This window comes from Lissotriton vulgaris, chromosome 2_1, assembly GCF_964263255.1.
Source record: "Lissotriton vulgaris chromosome 2_1, aLisVul1.2, whole genome shotgun sequence".
In the NCBI taxonomy this organism is placed as follows: Eukaryota; Metazoa; Chordata; class Amphibia; order Caudata; family Salamandridae; genus Lissotriton; species Lissotriton vulgaris.
Window position 1 is genome coordinate 1,433,749,668 of NC_141687.1, and position 21,661 is coordinate 1,433,771,328.

The window sequence follows — 21,661 nt, forward strand, 5'->3', positions numbered from 1 at the left end:
GATACCTGTTGGGCTATTTGGCCCTCAGGGACCCTCAGTATTGAAAGAGAATTAATTCCCCAACTTAAAACGTGCCACGGGGCGCGTTTGCACAGCGGTGAATGAAGTGGGCGTGGCCTGAGGTGACATGTCTGCAAACACGCCCTGTTGCGCGTTTTAAGTTAGAGTACTAATTCCTTCTCAATCCTGTAGGTCCCTGGGGGCCAACTAGCCCACCGGATACCGCCAGTATGTGCCAGGGGGCTGTATTGCAGAGAGGTGTTCAGAGGCCACGCCCTTTTTACAACACTCTGCAACGCAGCTCTGTGGCACTTACTTGAGGTACCTGGTGGGCTAGTTGGCCGTCAGGGACCATCATCTGCAAAGCCCCGGGGGGATGGTGATCCCCGGAGCTTGGGGGTCCATCACAGACCCCCCAATTTAAATATTTAGTGCCCCGCAGAGGTGGCGGTCCCCAGGCATGTGGGGGGGCTTGAGTCCACACACACAGGGTACAAATATTTTTTTTAAAAGCCCGGGGTGTGGTTGTCCACAGGGCTATGGGGGGCAGTGTACCCCCGCAAATAAAAGTCGAGCCCCGGGGGTGACGGTTCCCAGGGGGCCCTTACATTAAAGTATAAGCCATGGGGGGTGGCGGTCACCGGGTCAGAGTGGGAGGGATTGGGCCCCCCCACACTCGTTTTTCTAAATGCCCCCGTTATTCGGTCCCCCGGGGGCTAATTAGCTTTTTTTTTCCATCGGCAGGATCCGCGCTCTTTTAAAAAAAATATTAATAATTTTTCCCACCCTGCCATTGCAAACTGCCTTCCAAATAAGAAAGCAGATTGCTTTTCCATATGGGGAGCAGCATGTTAGCTGCTGCCCATATGGAAAAGCAATGCCGGCTCCCGCAGGAGGCGGGGAGCCGGAGGGACCGTGGAGGGATTGGGGCCCCCCATGGCCCCAAAGGAGTGGGCCAGCCCCGGGGAATGGGGTCCCCGAGGCTACAAGTGGCCCAGGAGGGGGGCCACGTGGCCCCCCTCCAAAATAAAAGATTAAAAAATAAATAAACTGCCCTGGGGGATGGGGTCCCCGGGTCCTCAACTGGCCATAGGAGGGTGGAAAGGTAGCCTTTAAAATCTTCACCTAAATCAGACGAATAACGAATTTCGATTTACTCACCTGTTATCAGGAGAGACCTCAGTGCTACATCTTTCAGCCCAGTACTGATCCTGAAAAGTAATTCTAACAATACTTACCAGAAACTTGAATTTCCTTCCATAGGCTAACATTGACTGGTTTCACTTGGAAATTCTTCTAAGTGTGGAGTTTTTGAACTTTAAAAGCAGCAGAAGTACGAATTCCGATTTACTCACCTGTTATCAGGAGTGACCTAGGTGCTGCTTCTTTGAGCCCAATTCTGATCCTGTAAAGTAATTCTAACCGTATTTCAAAGTTTTTTTAATGCTAATTCCTAACTATAACCTGTTTGAAACCTGTGGTTTTTTCAGTGAATATATATATATAGGTAGTTATAGTTAGAACCTAGTTTCCGTAGAAAAAGCATTTTTTGATTTGCTAATAACTTTGGCGCCGTTTGATGAATCTTCGCAAAATTCTCCACAAAAAAAGTCTATCTAGGTCAGCTCCTATCCTGAAAGTTTTGTGGTGATTCCTTAAGCGTGGACTGAGAAAAAAAGGAGTCCCAAAACCCGTTTTCCCCATGTTAATTTCAATACAAAATTTTGAGATGGGCTACAGCCCGAACTGCTGATCGGAATTATCCCAAATTTGGCAAAAAGGTAGAGCTTGGCTCAGAAAGCAACCTTTTCTTAAATGGTGTAAATCCGCTCAGTAGTTTTTGAGAAACTCAAAAAATGAGAGTCAAAAAATCAATTTCCCATAGGAAACTTTGGGCAAGGCTACAGCTAAAACTACTGAACGGAATTACCCCAAATTTGTCAAAAAGTTAGTGCTTGGATCAGACAGCGACCCTTTTTTTTTAAATGGTGTAAATCCGTTCAGTAGTTGCTGAGAAATTAAAAAAATAAAAATTTCGATGTCTATGGCTGCGGTGGAGTTGCGACCCCCCCAGACCAAAAGCTTCATTCTAATTGGCTTTCAACAGTCCAAACCAGGAAGTGCTGGCAGCAATCTTGTGGCTCGATAGAAGTGAGTCACCAGAAAACATTTGGCGTAATATGCGCTGGGGTCGTGAATTTCACAAAAATTATTTAAAAACAATGAAGCGCGGGTTCCTGAGTTTTATTTTACTGAGGCCCCGAGGTGGGCTAAGTCCCGGGGGCAAAAATAATAGCGGGGGCACGCACAGCCCCTGGGACCACCACCTCCCGGGGCTTCACTCATGTTAGAAGGGGGGGCGCGCAGCCTTTCTATTGGAGCCCGTGATGGCCCAGGGGACCGCCACCCCACAGGGCCGGCTCCTGCCGAATCCTGCAGTGTCCCAAGGTGGCCTCCCGGGGGTGGCCACGCAGGACACGGCTGTTTGCTATGACAGGGCGGGAGCTGCGCTTCTCTCGCTTCCAAAATCCAAAGCTGATTGCTTTCCACACGGGGCGCTGTATGTCAGCAGCTCCCCATGTGGAAAAACAATGCTGGCTCCGCAGGAAGCGGGGAGCCGGTGGGACCGTGGGGGCATTGATGTTCCCCCCACGAACCCCAAGAGTGAGGCCAGGCCCCAGGGGATGGGGTCCTCGGACCGAAATTGGCCACAGGAGGGGGCCGACGGGCCCTCTTCTGTTTTTTTAATTTTTTTTAATAATGAATATGTCGGTATGCTTCGGGGAATGGGGTCCCCGAGGCGAATGTAAATGAGTGAAAGTGGAGGTTTAAAAAAAAAAAATAATAATCGAGTTGTGACTCTAGTGTGGCTCTCAGTGCACCCCTCGTTTGAAAGTGATGGGTGCGCGGCTCTCAGCGCGGCACTCAAATACTTTTTAAGTCTTTCAAACACCGATAGGTATATTCTGAAGGACATATCGCTGAGTTAACGGCACTTTATCGCAACCAAAATGGTGATAAATTTAACGCATCATTCACAAGCTGGAGCAAACAGCCCATATCACTAGTTTACCAGCGATAGCAGCCTCAAAAAGCATCGTCATGGATGACCCCGGCAAATATTGCAAATGAGATGTAGAGTAGGCGTTCCTGTGCAAAAAGCAGCAAACACTTCACTTTGCAAGTTTCTCAACACCAGCAAGATCGTCGAAGAGAGTACAAAACAGGTGATAAGGTATGTAAGTAGCAGGAAGTTTACACCTGCCCTGAGCTGGTGTAAAGTTGACTACAACCTGCAACATGAAAGGGAGCCCAGCCCAGAGCCACACCTGAATGACAACAGATGCAATAGAGCCAACGATCATGCAGCTCGGACACCCAACACTACTCCAACACCCCCGCTACCAACCCCTTATCCTCCATCCCCCCTCACCCCCACCCCCCACAAACAAATGTGACAGCAACCTTAGGAAATCTGGAATGTAATGGCTGAGGTTGCACAATTATAAATAAGAAGATGCATGTGAGGTTGGACAAATAAGAGAAAGCGGGAGAGAGAGAGTGTGTGAGAGAGAGGAAGAGAGAGAAAGAAAGAGTGAGAAGAAGACAGAGAGAAAAAGTGAGAGGAAGAGAGAGAGAAACAGTGGGAGAGAGGAAGAGAGAGAGAAAGAGGGAACCGTGTGAGAAAGAGGAAGAGGGAAACAGAGGAAGAGTGAGAGAGCGATAAAGAGAGAGACAAAGAGAAAGAGAAAGAGTGAGAGAGAAAGGAAGAGAGAGCGAAAGAGAGAAACAGTCTGAGAGAGGAAGAGAGAGGTAAAGAGTGCGAGGAGAGAAAGGTAGAGATGGAGAGGGACAGTGAGTACCCACACTGTGGACAAAACCCCCACTGCTCACCTTTCCGCCACCGGTGTGTCTCCAACCACGAGCCGGGATATAGTGGAGCCTTCAAGCTCACTCATCTAAAACATAGTACAGAATAAGTAATGGCAGTGTACATACAACTGCAGATGCGGAATTCTCTGTTTTGCCTCTGTGCACCCAGGCTGCTGCACCCCATTGACTCCTGCCGCCCAGTGGTGTCTGTCCACCTTGCGTACTCTGGCTGCTGCACCCCATCGACACCTGCCACCCAGAGATGTCTGCCTACTGCTGTGCCCCTAGGCTGCTTCACCACATCCACTCCCACTGCCCGGAGGTGACTGACTTCCACTGTGCACCCAGACTGCTACACCACATCCACTCCCACAGCCCAGAGGTGACTGCCCGCTGCTGCACAAACAAGGCTCTCTGCTCACTTTTCGCAACCTGCGTGTACAAAATAGGGCCTACCACATGCTGCTGCAAACCCCAAGCATGGGATCTGTGGACAGGGCACCCTGAATACCACCCTGCATACCATGCAGCCCCGCTCTGCAGGCCACCATCTCACATTTGGTGCTGTGTCTTGATTTTACCATGGCAGAGGACATGCCAGCGCACTCGCCATCATCGCATGTTGCACACCGGCTCAGCCCTTGCGATGGCACTAACTCAGTGACCAGTGAGGCCATGCCATGTGGTGGTAGGCCCCCGCTGTTCGATGGCTCAGGCCTACACTGCTGTGCAGCAGGGCACACAAAACCTGACCTGTCCGGAACAGGGCCTCATAGGAGGCTGCACACAAGCTCAGGACTTACAGTGCCCCTACCTCAGTGAACCGAAAGTCACCATTCCAAGGGGGTGTGCCTGTGCCAGCCACAGTGCATCTGGTGCCACTAAGTCTGAAATGGAAATGGCATGGAGCATGTGTGCCTGATACTTTTTATTGGCAGTGTCATGTGTACTGTGATGCCTGTGCTTGATGGGTGGGGTGTGGGTGTAAACCAGCCATCAGGGAGTGGCTGTGGCATACTGACAACTAGACCTGTGAGCAGCAGATCACTACAATGAAAATCAGGGCCATGTAGCATTGCTATCCTTCTCTGTATGCGTAAGCAGAGTGGGCTGGCCTGGCGTATGCCAGTCCTGCGTGAGGCGGTGAACAATGACTCCGGAGCTCCTGGCCTGGTTCCATCCTGGGCTGTATGAGGAATCCACTGATGTAGGCGTCCCAGTTGTAGTGCTGCCGCCACCCAGGCAGCAAGCGCCAATGTGTCACCCTGTGACCCAAATCCCAAAACATGGCCAACATGGAAGGTAGTGGGAATCACTTACCCTACATTCATCCATACTTTCACACATGAAAGATCGTGCACATGACACATCTGTGTGGATATGAATGTTTATTGCACATTCAGTGGAACGTTGCAGCTGTCGCAGTACAGGGCCATACAAAGCCCAAAATTTCCATTTTTGGCACATGGAGGACAGCCAATTAGAGCCAGACTTTTGCTCGGCGTTAAGCTTCGTCAACATATGTACTTATGCAATCACTCCGCCAATTCTGAAGCACTTATAAAATCACTATACGCAGTACTCTAATGATCCAGTCTCTACCTATGTACTTATACAATGACCGAGACAACGTTACATAACTGAAGTTTTCGCCACTCCCAGAGGTAACATGTTTGCGAGCGCTGTCCACAGCAGAATGTAATGTGGTAGGGCCCACGGGCAGCATTATGCATACATAATGAACATACGGACACAGTTAGATAGATAGTGGAACTGGGTACGGGCACATGCACACAGCCCCATTTTATTACCAGGGTCACATGTCCAGGGACGTCTGTGCTGGATGCGTGTGGGGTGAGTGTAAGTCAACCCTCAGGGAATGGTGCTGGCAACAAGCACAACAGTAATCATCGGCTCACACACAGAGATTCAATCATAAAGGGTCCATGACTTGTGCTGCACTAAGATAGGGGCACCAGATGTGAAATAATACACAAAAGATTCTATTGTAAAGGGTTCATGACTCATGGTACTCTGAGGTAGGAGCAGCAGATCTGAAATCATACACAAAAGATTCTATCATAAAGGGTCCATGAGTTGTGGTGCACTGAGGTAGGGGCATCAGAAGCATTCCGTGTGTGCACAGCTAGCGATGATGCGTGGTCCGGGAGCGCCGCACTGATAGCAATGTCTGTTGCCTACGTGGACTACGTAATCTGCAATCGCAACTCGTTCTGAATTATCAGCCCTGCAATCCGCAATGTAGATGGAAGGCAGTAGTCAGCACAGACATCTTGGAATGCTTTCGTCACTTCCTCTTGACAAAATCCCAGGACGTAGAGTACAATTTTGTCTGCAAGTAATAAATCAAGACTGAATTCAAATTGTGAGCTCGGCTGACCGCAGTGTAGGTTACAAAAGATGAAATATGTTTGGAATACATTGTCAAAATTTGTAGGTTTCGGGGAAGTTATAGTTAGTTGCCGACTGGACTCTGAAATGAATGAATCAAGACTGAATTTGAATTGTGAGCCCTTCTGACCACAGTGTAGGCCCAAGGCAGCGCTCAGTGAAGGCCCACAGCCATGTGGCGTTGACTTTAGCTGCACAGATTGGGAGCATTTAGTTTTCTTAACCAACTATAGTCTCTTACACAATTTGCATCGGTACTAATCTGGAATTGTGAGCCCTGCTGTCCGCAGTGTAGACCGGAGGCAGTGGTCAGGAAGGGCCCTCAGCCACGTGGCATTGACTTGAGCTGTATAGAGTTAGTGGTAGGTATGGCGCTCAGCGTGTCCAGAGCCAGCGATAATGCATGGTGTGGGCGGGCTGCACTGGGAGCAATGTCTCTTACCTACTAGACTTCATCATCTGCAATCTCGACTCCATCTGAATTGTGAGCCCTGCTCTCTGCAGTGTAGATCGAAGGCAGTAGTCAGCACAGACATCGAGGAATGCTTTTTGTGACTTCCTCTTGAGAAAATCCAATGACATAGAGTACAGTTCCCTCTGCAATAAATAAATCAAAACTGAATTCACATTGTTAGCTCTGCTGTCCACAGTGTTGACTGCCATTCAGTGTTCCTTTGGACCTGCAAGATGAATTTGGTCATTGTACTAAAGCTATAATTGATATAAAAAAGTTCTTGAAGCAAGGATACTAAGAAGATATTATGTAGGCTTTAGGGATATTGTAGTTAGTTGCCTAATGGACACTGTAATTAATGAATCAAGACTCAATTTTAATTGTGAGCTCTGCTGACCACAGTGTAGGCCGGAGGCAGTGGTCAGCAAGGGTCCAAAGCTACGCGGCGTTGAGTTGAGCTGCACAGTTTGTGACATCAGAAGTATTCAGCGTGTGCAGCGCCTGCGATGATGCATGGTCCGGGCGGGCCGCACTGGTAGCAACATCTTTTGTCTAATGAATTCTGCCTTATAAGGGTACGTTGCGATGACTTATGGTGCACTGAGTTAGTGGCGTCTGAAGCACTCAGCGTGTGCGTACCCTGCGATGGTGCGTGGTCCAGGCGGGCCGCACTGGTAGCAACGTCTTTTGTCTAATGAATTCTGCCTTAATAAGGGTACGTGGTAATGACTTATGGTGCACTGAATTAGTGGCACCTGAAGCACTCAGTGTGTGCGTACCCTGCGATGATGCATGGTCCGGGCAGCCGCACTGGTAGCAATGTCTTTTGTCTAATAAATTCTGCCTTAATAAGGCCACGTGATGTTGACTTGTGGTGCACTGAGCTAGTGGTACCTCTGGCGCTCAGCGTGTGCGCAGCCTGTGATGATGCGTGGTCCGGGCGGGCCGCACTGGAGCAATGTGTCTTGCCTACTGGACTGTGTCATCTGCAATCACCACTCCATCTGAATTGTGAGACCTGCTGTCCGCATTGTAGATCGAAGGCAGTAGTCTGTACAGACATAAGTCTGCGATGCTGTGCCACTGTGTTTGTAGGGGACCTGTGTCGAGGAGGCCAGCGGTCATGGTGGCCCATAGTAAGGTCTGTCCAGCACATTACCGCTACACTTGGTATTGTGTGCATTATTATTGGTGCGTGACTTGCGTCTTTCACACATGTTTGGTTGCCACATCTCGCATCATCAGTAGCTCTATGACATGTGTTGGTCTGCAGATGTGATTCTGGACTGGGCTCCCTTTCACATTGTAGGTAGTCGTCCTATTTTACACTGGTAAAAGGCAGATGTTACATTCTTACTGCTAACGTAGCTTATCACCTGTTTTTGAATTGCACCGCAGATTTGGCTGTTCATTGAAAATATCGGGAATTGGTGTTTTCATATTATTTTTGCACAGGAACGCCTACTCTGCATATTATTAGCTTTAGTTGTTGCTCTCATTTGTGTCAATTTCTTTTTTTGCGGAAGCTATTGCTGGAAAACTGGAGATATTGGCTGTTTTCACCAGGTTGAAAATGGAATGATAATTTAAAATCACTGAAAAAACCACAGGTTTAATGAACATTATATTGAGAAATTAGGATTTAAAAATCCTTAGAAATTAACTGAAAAAACGTATATTTCAGGGACGTGATAGTTACAAATTAGCATTTAAAAATCTTTGAAATTCACTGAAAAAAACCATATGTTTCAGGGACATTATAGCTAGTTGGACATTTTACTCTTACAAAACTATAGAAATGCTACCGCTATAGTTAGTTGAGCTAACTATAACTTGCACCCCTGCAATGCACTGCTGATGACGTCACATATTACATCATTCATGACTTGATCAGTGACATCATTGATGACATCACTGATGACATCTCAAATGACATCACTGATGATATCACTGATGACATCATCCACGTAAATCTGATGCACCTCCTCACACCTTAATAAAACCTTTGATATACCCACTCTAAAATATAGACTACAGTTTTTAAAACAATGGAGACACCAATACCAGATACTACGTATGCACTTACTGATTCCTAGGTCTACACACACACCCACTCATTCACCCATACAGTCACTCATACATACAGTGACTCATCAATACCACACTATTATAGGCACTCATACACCTATATAAACACTCACACACCGCCACTCATCCAGAGTTACTCACACAACTAGTCACTCATGCAAAGAATCAAAAACACTTCTGTTTACTCACCCATACAGTTATACACACACACAACCTCACTTAATCATACAGATACTAACATTTACTTACTCTCTTATACAATCACTGATAGAAGTACACACTCATCCATACAGCCACTCTCACAATCACTGAGATATCCATTTACTCACCAGCACACCCATATACATACTCACCCACCCATACAGCTATTTTCACATGCACTCTTGAGCCCATACAGTGAATGAAGCACTCACACATCTATGTACAGAGTCGCACACCTCCCACCCACCCACACACACACTCCGGCACCCATACAAATACTCAGGCAACCAATCAATGACCCATATAGACACTCTTGTAGCTACTCAACAATCAATGCAGCAGCATACAAAGCAATAGACAGACTGATAGAGACATTCACACAGTTTAGTCACTAACCCATGCATTCAGTAAGACACATTGAATCACTCACTTATACATTTAGTCACACACCTACTAAATCCTCCATCCAGACACTTATACAACCAGTCATTCTTCAATACACCTTGGCCAATATATATATATCTAAAACAGATTTACACCTTACAGGAACACAAGTCACTGGATGATGTCATCAGTGATGTCATATGAGATGTCATCAGGGATGTCATTGACCATGTCATGAATGATGTAATATGTGACATCATCAGCAGTGCATTGCAGGGGCGTGAGTTATAGTTAGCTCAACTAACTATATATTTCTATGATTTTGTAAGAGTAAAATGTCCAACTAACTATAACGTCCCTGAAACGTATGTTTTTTAGCGAAAAAATATATATATATATCCGCACACACAGATATATATAAATACATATATAGATTACACATAGCATATATATACAAATAGCATATGTCACAAGGACTCCAAGTCGTGTTCATCACTGAATTCAGATATGCTAAGTGTGCCATATACCATATTCAAGGATGAGGCACAAAGGGGTTACAAACTCCTTTTATTACATTTTCAGCACCAGAAAAGAACAGGACACCTACACACTTCGTCAACTGCCTTCAACCAATCCAACCCACTTCTCTTCACCATTCTGCCTATATATAGTACTTATTTCATTGCATTGCCTCAGGAATATAACAACTACACCACCACATTCACATTTACTTTGTATTCTACTGTGCCATGACAATCATAACTTTTCATCTCCATTGTTCACAATTGGACATACTTTTTTCCACGTCCCCCATGCCTCTTAATACGATTGTCATCTCATGTTTTCTTATTGCATTAAATTCACCACCGGTTCTCTCTCAGACTTGGTCCTGAGTACCTCAATATCAAAACGGGTGAGACCAATTGCTTTGCACTTAAACTCATACAGTATCACAGCACAGATCGGTATCAACAATGATCAATTGTAGACATTTCAAAGCAGCTGGTTTAGACAGCAACATTTTTTAAATTGAGTTAAATTAATTCATTAGTTACTTTTCCCTTCATGTGTAGGATAATCCCTGTATTATGACATCAACAAGTTGTGAACAATTAAAGTCACAGACCTAGATAGCAGTAAATCATGCCAGGCTACAAGAGTTGATCTCTCTCATTTCATGTCAAGGACAATTATATTATCATTTATATATGGGATTCTTCATGTCGTTTTCAAACAGGGAAGGGTCAATATATAAATTGAATTCTGATATCGACTATGATCCTTACACAGTCCAAATTGCATGAAGCTATGAAGCTGCTGGTGCCACAATTCAGACCCACTTCAATCGTATTCATTTTCAATCTGTACAGTGGCTGTTAGAAACAATTAAGCTATGTAAAGTGTCATAGTGCAAATTTAATTACTATTCACAATAATTCATACATAATCAATTTTCATAAAACTATAAAGTGTTACATTGCAATTTAGCTCCAGACATATTCATTTCAGTGTCCTTGTGAAAACAATTGAAGTATCAGTACACTATGTTAGGTGGAATTGTTTGTATATGTGACCCTTTCTCTCGTTGTGTGTGGCGGTCATTTATCATTTTTACTGCTACATGCTTATCATGTTTGGGAATGTGTCAGTTTCATTCTAATATGAACCCTATGTGGTGATGTTCATTGCTTTACTCCATAAAGAACCTGATTTTGGATTGGTTCTGATCTATTTCTCTTGCTGGATGAGTTGCATTGAGTTCACTCCACTCCCTACTATGCAATATTTCTCTCTTTTCTGTGTTTGCCTCAGCCGTGATTTTCTTTGGCTATCTACATTCCAAAAACCTCTTAATCATCATATCTGCTTCATGGCAGAAATCACTGTCAGAGGAGCAGATTCTGCGAGCTCTCAAAAGTTGGCTGTGGAGGATGCTCCACTTTAATGCATTTGGTTGACCACTATTTATATGTAGGATCAAATTGCAAGCAGTTTTCTTCCGATAGAAGAGTTTAATTTGTTATCATTCAAATACAGTTTTACATCCAGGAATTCCATTCTGGCGGTCAACTGTGTGTAGAATATGTTATGGTTGAATCTTTCAAGATTCTCTTATAATAGTGATTTCTCTCCGTCCCACATAATGAATAGATCATGGATAAAGTGCTCCCACAGTACGACTCTATCCATGTCTGCTACATGTTCATCGGACCATGCTACGTCCTTTTTCCATCATCCCATGTATAGAGTGGCATATGTGGGCACAAAGGAGATCTCCATGGCTGTTCTTTTTGCCGGTAGATATTATCATGAAACAGAAACACATTGTGGGCAAGACAATATTGAATCATCGTCATGATCATCCGTGTATGTTGCGTGAAGTTTATTGGGTGAGCTCTCAAGAAATAATCACATGCATCTAGCCCATATTCATGTTTTATAGACATGTAGAGGGATGTCACGTCCATCGTCACCATTATTTATGTCTTCTTCAAGGCAATGTCATTGACTTTGTGCAGGAAATCATTGGTGTCCTTGATATTTGAGGACAAGCTGGTAATGTACCCAAATAAGGACAAGCCCAGGTACCTAGATGTATTTTCCAGAAGTGATTCAGTCATGCTAACAATAGGTCCATCTGGAGTTTTTTTTATCTCTGTAGATTTTTGGTTAGAAATATATGATGGGGTGCCTTGGACACTATACTTTAAGGTACATATCTTCCTCCGATTGCAGGAGCCTGCAATCCACCTATTCTTTCAACATCCCATGATAATCTCATTGGTGTTTCATAGTGGGGTTGTTTCTCATATTCTCATAATTGTCCTTCCTGTTCAAGTGCCTGGGCGGTACTATCATGTATTTATTTTTGTCCATAATAATGATGATGCCACCTTTATCTGAGTGTTTAACGAGGAGAGAGTCATTGTTCCTAAGTTGGTTCAATTCCTGCCAATCCTTAGGTAAAAATCTGCTCTTGCCTTGATGTCTGGATTTCTTTCTTAAGGTATTAACTAATTCATAGAAGACATCAATTATGTTACCACTCCGTAGTTGAGGCCATAATTTACTTTGTGACTTTAAACCACTTTCAACGTGCAAATCATTCTGAAATCCAATTTTTTGCAGGAATACATATATATCCTGATCAGCTGATGGTGGGCGAGCTGTTGAGTGCTTCTCTAAGCTCTTGGGCATTTGTTTAAATAAATATCCACACAGCACCCTGCTGTGGGAGAATGCACCATCTCTTAATATGAAGGGCTGAGGCATGGAACTGTATCCATGCTAGTCAGCACAGTGAGCTGTAATAAAAAGAGTCTTGCTTTGAGTTTCCTGAAACCTACCAATGACATAAATTAAGTTTTAATCTTAACAGTATGGCGCATGGAACCAACTTAGGGAATTGAACTTTACAACTTTAAGAACTACAGGTCCCTTTAGGCTGTAGCACAGAAAACACACTGAGCACGCCCCTCCAGGGACAACCATCCAATGAAAAACATACCTCACACTTTAAATGAAGAAAGCGCCACTTGGCCATTTGTTTGTAAATTGCCTTTGAGAAAGCTTTGCAGAGCCGCAAACGCGTCAGGCATGAAGAAAAGATTCGGGGACATCAAGGCAAGCTGATCCTGATCACCTGATGGTGGGTGAGCTGTTGAGTGCTTCGCTAAGCTCTTGGGCATTTGTTTAAATATATATAGTTACTCCTGGTGATTGAAGACTTCCACACAACGAATTGTTGCAAAGCAGTGAAGACATTTATTTTCGGCAAAAAATGTCACAGGCAAGTGCCCTCCATGATGCGTTTCGCTCTGCGTGGGAGCTTGATCACATGATGCGTCCCTTTACTCTGACGTTTTTAAAGTGCTAGCAGTGAATAAAGTGCACAACTGACCTTTGGAAACAAGGTACAGTGTTTTCCTTATGAAAACATAGCAGATAGACAAATGGCAATACAAATACATTTTGAAATTCATTATGAGGGGAAACATATCAGTCAATTAAATCGTAACCACAATTAATACATAGTTCAAAAAATTCACAGCAGATTTCAATGTGCAAATATGCAGTTACATAAAGTTCAAAGTGCAAGCAGCAATAAAGCTTCACTAACCATAGTCACATTAAATCATATCACCATGGTCTGCAATTGCAAAATACGCTGATGAAAGTGTGTGTGTATATATATATATATATATATATATATATATATATATATATATTACCTACTGGCGGTCGCCAGTAGGTAGTTATAGTTAGGATTTTTTTCAATGTTAAATCTGAAAATTCTATTTGGAATAACTTTGGCGCCGGTTGACGAATCTGCCTGAAAATTTCCTGAAAATGGCCTCGCGGGGTTTCGGTCCTTCCCTGAAAGTTTGGGGGGGATACGTTAAGCGGGGGCCGAGATAAAAGGGGGGTCCCAAAACGCGTTTTCCCCATGTTAATTTCCATAGGGCGGTCGATGTCACTTTTAGCCCGAACGGCTGAATGTATTTCCACCAAATTTGGCAAAATTGTAGGGACTGGTAGCCCGATGTGCCTTTGCTATGTCTCAAGATATGTGCTCCAGTGGATTTTGAGTAATTTAGGTCCCAAAAAATATATATATCTATAGCAGCGCACAGGTGCGCGCACCGGAGTGCGCTCCAGGCGCGACACGCGAGGTGCGCATGGAAAGCTGATTGGCTCTCGGGTGTCTGTAAACATTCGAAACAGTCCGCAGCGGCCGCCATCTTGTACCTCGGTAGGATTGAGGTGGTAAAAATCAAAGGGGGAAATGAGCAAAAGGGGGCAGGGTACACCCCCCCTGACCCCCTAGGTTTGATGTGGGGGTCATAAAAAAGCCGTACGGGGCCCCCCAAAATTTTTTTTTTTAAATTTGCGCCGAGGGAGCGCCTGGTACGCGCACCGGTGAGCGTACGATTGAGAAAAAGAATGGCACTTTTTTTAAAAAAAAAAATAGCATTTTTTTATAAATTGGAGGTAGTTCTGAAAAGAACTTTTTTTTTGTTTTTGTTGTTTTATATTTTTTTTATACTTTTTGAAACGATTTTATATTTTTTTTGGTTTTTTTTCAGGGGAAAAACAAAAACAGGGATTCAGAAAATGCTCAACAGGAGCAAAAAAATGAGAAAATTTAGGGACGGGGAGAGCATTGGTGTTCCTGTTTCTTTCTTGCAATGAGTTCAACGCTCTGCTCCCCGTAACAGAGTAGTTCGTCACAGTTTGTGCATAAACATTTTATTCCTGCAAATACCGGCTGGATGTTAGGGACCATTCTTGCACGTGTTGTACCTGAAGGTGTTGCTCCACCAGTGGAGGTGCTGCTGCCATCTCTTCGTGCCTTCTCTGCCAGCTCCCTGACACTCTCCCTGGAGTAATTGTTGGGGTGTCTTCTTTTGACATGCCTAATTAAATTGGCATTTCCAAAGCTGTATTTTTTTAGAGGATTGCCTCTGGATAAAATACTTCCACATATTTTACAAGTTACTTTACTTGCATTAACTTTTTTTTGTCCTTCAGGGATGTCATAAAATTTCCAGATGAAGTGGTTCTTTGTTTTCTGGTGAGGAGGGTCCTCTTGCACAAATCCATCTGAATCACTGCTGGAGGACTCCCTTGCAGCCATTGCTCTAGATCAGGAAAATTAATGAGTAGAGAATTCACAAAACACCTCTTGCTCTCTCCAAGTGAAAATCAATAGTGAGAGAAATGGGTGGGTTTCTCTAAATTTAGAAAAAAATAATTATTGAACCAATGAAAAGTGTTATTTACAGGTCACATGACCATGGGCTTCATCATTATGAAACCAAAACTGTTATGAACCAATGAAAAGTGTTATTTTCTGGTCACATGACCCGACGCGCTTACGCGACGCGCCGCGGGGCGCGGCCAGAGGCGCGCCGCGTAAGCGTGTCAGACGCCTACGTTGCACGATCGTATTCGCGCGAGTACTTCCGGGTGCGCTTACGCCGTGCGTATCACGCGGTCGCGGCTACGCGAACGTCACAATCATGTTTTCGTTTGCGATATTGGCGCTCACGAGACGCTCCTCGGAGCGCGCCCGGGGGCGCTTTTCAGAAATACGCTTTTCGGGGCGCACTCCGGGGCGCGCTCTGGGAGCGCTCCCCCCAAAAATTAAAAAAAAAAAATGGGAAAATTGTAGGGACAGGTAGCCCTATTCTGAAGTGGTTTGTAAAAAAATTAACTTTATGAAAATATGAATTGTGCTACATTGGGCTTAATATATGTTAGAGCCAAAATGTAGCCCAAATGTAGCCCAAAGTAGCCCAATGTAGCCCAAAGATGGCCACCAGAGACCAAAAATTGTAAATGTAGCCCAAATTTCAACTAGATGTAGCCCAACTGTAGCCCAATGACAGAATGTACCAGAGTGTTAAAAAGAACAACTAGAGTGCTAACAGTCTTATTTATAAAGTGAAACTTATAGTTAGGAATTAGCATTAACAAAACCTATGAAATTCACTGAAAAAACCATAGGTTTCACACCAGTTATAGTTAGGAATTAGCATTTAAAAAACCTATGAAATTCACTGAAAAAACCATAGGTTTCACACCGGTTATAGTTAGGAATTAGCATTTAAAAAACCTATTAAATTCACTGAAAAAACCATAGGTTTCACACCAGTTATAGTTAGCTGGAAATTTTACTGATATAAAACCATTGAAATTCCCACGTTATAGTTAGTCGGACTCACTATAACTTGCGCGTGCAATGCACTGCTGATGACATCACATATTACATCACTCATGACATGGTCAGTGACATCACTCATGACATCACTGATGACACCATCCTTGTGACACAGTCACAGACCTCCTCTCAGTGTAAAGTAACCCTTGAGACACATATTCAAAAATAGAAACTGAAATTTTTAAAAAATGGACATACCTATATCAGTTACAACAAGCAATTCTGTACTTCCACTATCTATATACACATCCACTCATTCACCAACAGTTCTATATAGTCACTCATACATATACTCACTCATCATATGAAGAGATACACCTATACATCCTGTTACACACCGACATTCATCCAAAAGTTACTCACAGACATATTCACACGTGCAAATAAACTATTGAACAACCATTTATTTGAATATAGAGTTATACACACACTTCCACCTTACTTCTATTGAAAATTACACATATTTATTCTCTTAAACAATCACTTATAGAAACACATACTTATTTAAAAAGGAAATCTTACAATCTCTTACTCTCACATATACTCACTTATATACATCAATATTCATATATACTAGATTAAAACATATGTAGTTACTGATAAAGACACTAGTGAGACAGTCATTCACTCACTAACAAACACATATAGACACTCATCCACCCATACAGTCCTGTACATATGCTGTCTTCAAAACACATACAAACAAAGAGTCAGTCACTCATGCATCTATGTGCTAAGTAATACCCCCACCAAACCATATAGACACTCATACTGATACTAATAATAATATCAAATAACCCATATACATACGCATGTTGCTACTTATCAACACATGTAGCCACTTATACACAAAGTGAAACACTAATATATGTATTTAAATTTTTAAACATAACTCACTAATATTTATTTTTCAGAAAGACACATATTCACTGGATGGTGTCATCAGTGATGTCATGAGTGATGTCACTGACCATGTCATGAGTGATGTAATATGTGATGTCATCAGCAGTGCATTGCACGCGCAAGTTATAGTGAGTCCGACTAACTATAACGTGGGAATTTCAATGGTTTTATATCAGTAAAATTTCCAGCTAACTATAACTGGTGTGAAACCTATGGTTTTTTCAGTGAATATATATATATATATATATATATATATATTCACTGAAAAAACCATAGGTTTCACACCAGTTATAGTTAGGAATTAGCATTTAAAAAACCTATTAAATTCACTGAAAAAACCATAGGTTTCACACCAGTTATAGTTAGCTGGAAATTTTACTGATATAAAACCATTGAAATTCCCACGTTATAGTTAGATGGACTCACTATAACTTGCGCGTGCAATGCACTGCTGATGACATCACATATTACATCACTCATGACATGGTCAATGACATCACTCATGACATTACTGATGACACCATCCAGTGAATGTGTGTCTTTCTGAAAAATAAATATATTTTATATATGTATATGTAAAAGTTGATGGAAGAATAAATGTTTAAATAAGTGTCTAAATGGATGGTTTTTAAAAATTGATTGGTTAACTGGCTTAATAAGACATCATCAGCAGTGCATTGCACGCGCAAGTTATAGTGAGTCCATCTAACTATAACGTGGGAATTTCAATGGTTTTATATCAGTAAAATTTCCAGCTAACTATAACTGGTGTGAAACCTATGGTTTTTTCAGTGAATTTAATAGGTTTTTTAAATGCTAATTCCTAACTATAACTGGTGTGAAAGCTATGGTTTTTTCAGTGAATTTCATAGGTTTTTTAAATGCTAATTCCTTTGTATATCGAGTTTCTAACCTTTTTTTTTTTTACAATTTGCTGTTTTTTTTAAAGTATTCATGTTTTTTTTATATAATTTTTTTCTTTTGCGCTCTGGGTGCGCGCTCCGGGAAGCTTTCAGCTAAGCTCTCCGGTAAGCTTTTCCGTGAGCTCATCTGAAAGCGCACCCAGAGCGCAACTGTCGTTCGTGAAAAAAAATATGAATGAAAAGTTAATAATAATGCAAAACATTTCGTACCATACAAATAAAATTAGTTTTTTTTAATAAGGAAAATGATTATGCATTTCTGTAAAAGTTTGATGACGTCACTTCGGCGCGCAACGTAAGTGCCCTCGGAAGCGCCTACGTTCGCGGCGCATAAACGCACGCAAAAGCGCCTACGATCGCGCCACGTTTGCGCCCCGGAAGCGCCTACGATCGCGCTGCGTAAACGCACCGGAAGTGCTCCGGAGCGCGCAGCGTAAACGCGTCGGGTCATGTGACCCTAAAATAACACTTTTCATTGGTTGCTAACAGTTTTTTTTACAATGAATGAAATCCCCACCCATTTCCTTCACTTCTTCTTTCACTTTTGTGACTGAAAGACCTGCCTCTTTTGCTGTTCAATATTTCTTGATTAATCATGGCTGCCAGACCATCCAGCAGTGAAGATGACTCCAATGATTTCATTGATGAAGAGCCTCCTCAGCCGAAGGTCAAAGAACATTTCATCTGGAAATTTTTTAAGTTTCCAGCAGACCAGAAGAAGGTGAATGCACCAAAAGTAGAGTGCAGGATCTGCAAACAGGTCCTGTCACGGGGTAACCCCCCAAAAAAATACTCTTTTGGCAACTTCACCATGATTCGCCATGTGGAGAGGAGGCACCCCCAGAATTTTGCCCGGGAAAGTGTCAGGGCTCTGGCACAAGAGGTTCCCAGAGATGGGGCCTCTACATCAACAGGAGGAGCAACTTCTTCTGGGAGAGAACAATCGCAGGAGCAGGTGGCAAACATACAACCTGCATTTAACCATGGGGTCGTCAAATGCAGATACTGCAATCAACTCCTCACCTATGGGGAGCAAAGTGTCCTGCTCATGGTTCGAGCATTGGAGAACCATCGCTGCCCTTCCCACCCCTAATTTTTTTGTTTTCTTTTTGCTCCTGTTGAGCAGTTTCCATTCCCTGTTTTTGTTCCTGTTCAGTTAAAAGAAGAAAACCAAAAGTTCTTTTCAGAACTACCTCCAATTCTCATCAAAGAGCTATATTCTTAAAAAAATGAAGAGTAAGTGAAATATAGTGCATTGATAATTGAAAGGAGAATGAGTAAGAAAGAACAGAAAGGTATGAGAGGTGAAAGGAAGTGAAGTAGGAGGAATGAAAGAAGGTGAGTGTTAGAAAAGAAAGTTATGACACAGTGAATAAACTGGAGGCCTCATTTCTGAAAAGTGACGCATCGCTACGTGAAAACAGCGATGCGTCACTTTTCTGGACGCACTCCTTATGACATTCCAGATATGTCATATTTAATATATGACTAATCAATTCGCAAGGAGTTACAGATATGTCAGTATTTCTGACGTATCTGTAAACACAAAAGTAACGCATTGCTGGAGTGCGTCACAAAAGTGACGCAACTCCAGTAATGTGTCCTTTCACATGGAAAAAGCACCATGTGAAAGGTCTGCTGTGAAGCAGGCGCAAGATTTTGACGCAACAGCATCCTAAAAGTGACGCACTGCGTCGTTATTACCAAGCTTTTTGCGGGGGAACACCCCCTCTGCATGCATTATACCTGACGCTATTTTTAAAAAGTGACGCATCTAGGTACATGGGTCACTTTTTAAAACTCTGCGCCACATTATATCTGCATCAGGTATAATGTATGCAGAGGGGGCAATCCCTCGCAAAAAGCTTGGTAATAACGACGTACTGAAATCTATGAGATTTCTCTGCGTCACTTTTAGGATGCTGTTGCGTCAAAATCTTGCGCCTGCCTCGCGTCACTTTCATGTTTACAGATATGTCAGAAATACTGACGTATCTGTAACTCCTTGCAACATGATTCGTCATACATTAAATATGACACATCTGGAATGTCATAAGGAGTGCGCACAGAAAAGTGACGCATCGCACCAACAGTGTTAAAAAAATGTGCCTCGTTGCACTATATTTAAAGGACGCAACAGCATCCTAAAAGTGACGCAGTGAAATCTCAAAGATTTCACTGCGTCGCTATTACAAAGCTTTTTGCGGGGGAACACATACCTCACGCAGATATAATGTGGCGCTTGATTTTAAAAAGTGACCCATCTACCTAGATACGTCACTTTTTAAATATAGCGCAACGAGGCGCATTTTTTTACACCACTGGTGCGATGCGTCACTTTTCTGTGCGCACTCCTTATGACATTCCAAGTAACGCATTGCTGGAGTGCGTCACAAAAGTGACGCAACTCCAGTAATGTGTCCTTTCACATGGAAAAAGCACCATGTGAAAGGTCTGCTGTGAAGCAGGCGCAAGATTTTGACGCAACAGCATCCTAAAAGTGACGCACTGCGTCGTTATTACCAAGCTTTTTGCAAGGGAACACCCCCTCTGCATGCATTATACCTGACGCTATTTTTAAAAAGTGACGCATCTAGGTACATGGGTCACTTTTTAAAACTCTGCGCCACATTATATCTGCGTCAGGTATAATGTATGCAAAGGGGGCATTCCCCCGCAAAAAGCTTGGTAATAACGACGTACTGAAATCTATAAGATTTCTCTGCGTCACTTTTAGGATGCTGTTGCGTCAAAATCTTGCACCTGCCTCGCATCACTTTTATGTTTACAGATATGTCAGAAATACTGACGTATCTGTAACTCCTTGCAACATGATTCGTCATACATTAAATATGACACATCTGGAATGTCATAAGGAGTGCGCACAGAAAAGTGACGCATAACACCAGCAGTGTAATAAAATGTGCCTCGTTGCACTATATTTAAAAAGTGACGCATTTAGATAGATGCGTCACTTTTTAAATATTGCATAACAATGCGCATTTTTTTACACCGCTGGTGCGTCACAAAAATTGACGCACAGGAGGCGCAAAACTAGCAGCGCAAGGCCTTCATAAATATGGTCCTGGATTTTCCCCGTGCTTCGTTGGTGCGCGTACCATGCGCTTCCCCCGCGCAAAACGAAAAAAAAAAAAAAAATTTAATGCCCTGCAGGACCCTATTTTAGCCCCTACATGAAACCTAGGGGGTCAGAGGGAGTCTACTCTTCCCCCTTATGGTCATTTGCCCCTTTTTTTTTCAAACCCCTTGTGTCTCGATTTTACCGAGACACAAGATGGCGGCCGCTCCAGACTGTTTAGAATGTTTACAGACACCCAAGAGCCAATCAGCTTCCTGCGCGCAAGTCGCGTGTCGCGCCTGGAGCGCACTCCGGTGCGCGCACCGGAGAGTGCATATAGATATATATATTTTTTTGAACCTAAATTACTCAAAATCCACTGGAGCACATATCTTGAGACATAGCAAAGGCACATCGGGCTACCAGTCCCTACAATTTTGCCAAGTTTGGTGGAAATCCATTCAGCCGTTCGGGCTAAAAGTGAAATCGACCGCCCTATGGAAATTAACATGGGGAAAACGCGTTTTGGGACCCCCCTTTTATCTCGGCCCCCGCTTGACGTATCCCCCCCAAACTTTTAAGGAAGGACCCGACCTCGACGAGGCCATTTTCAGGAAATT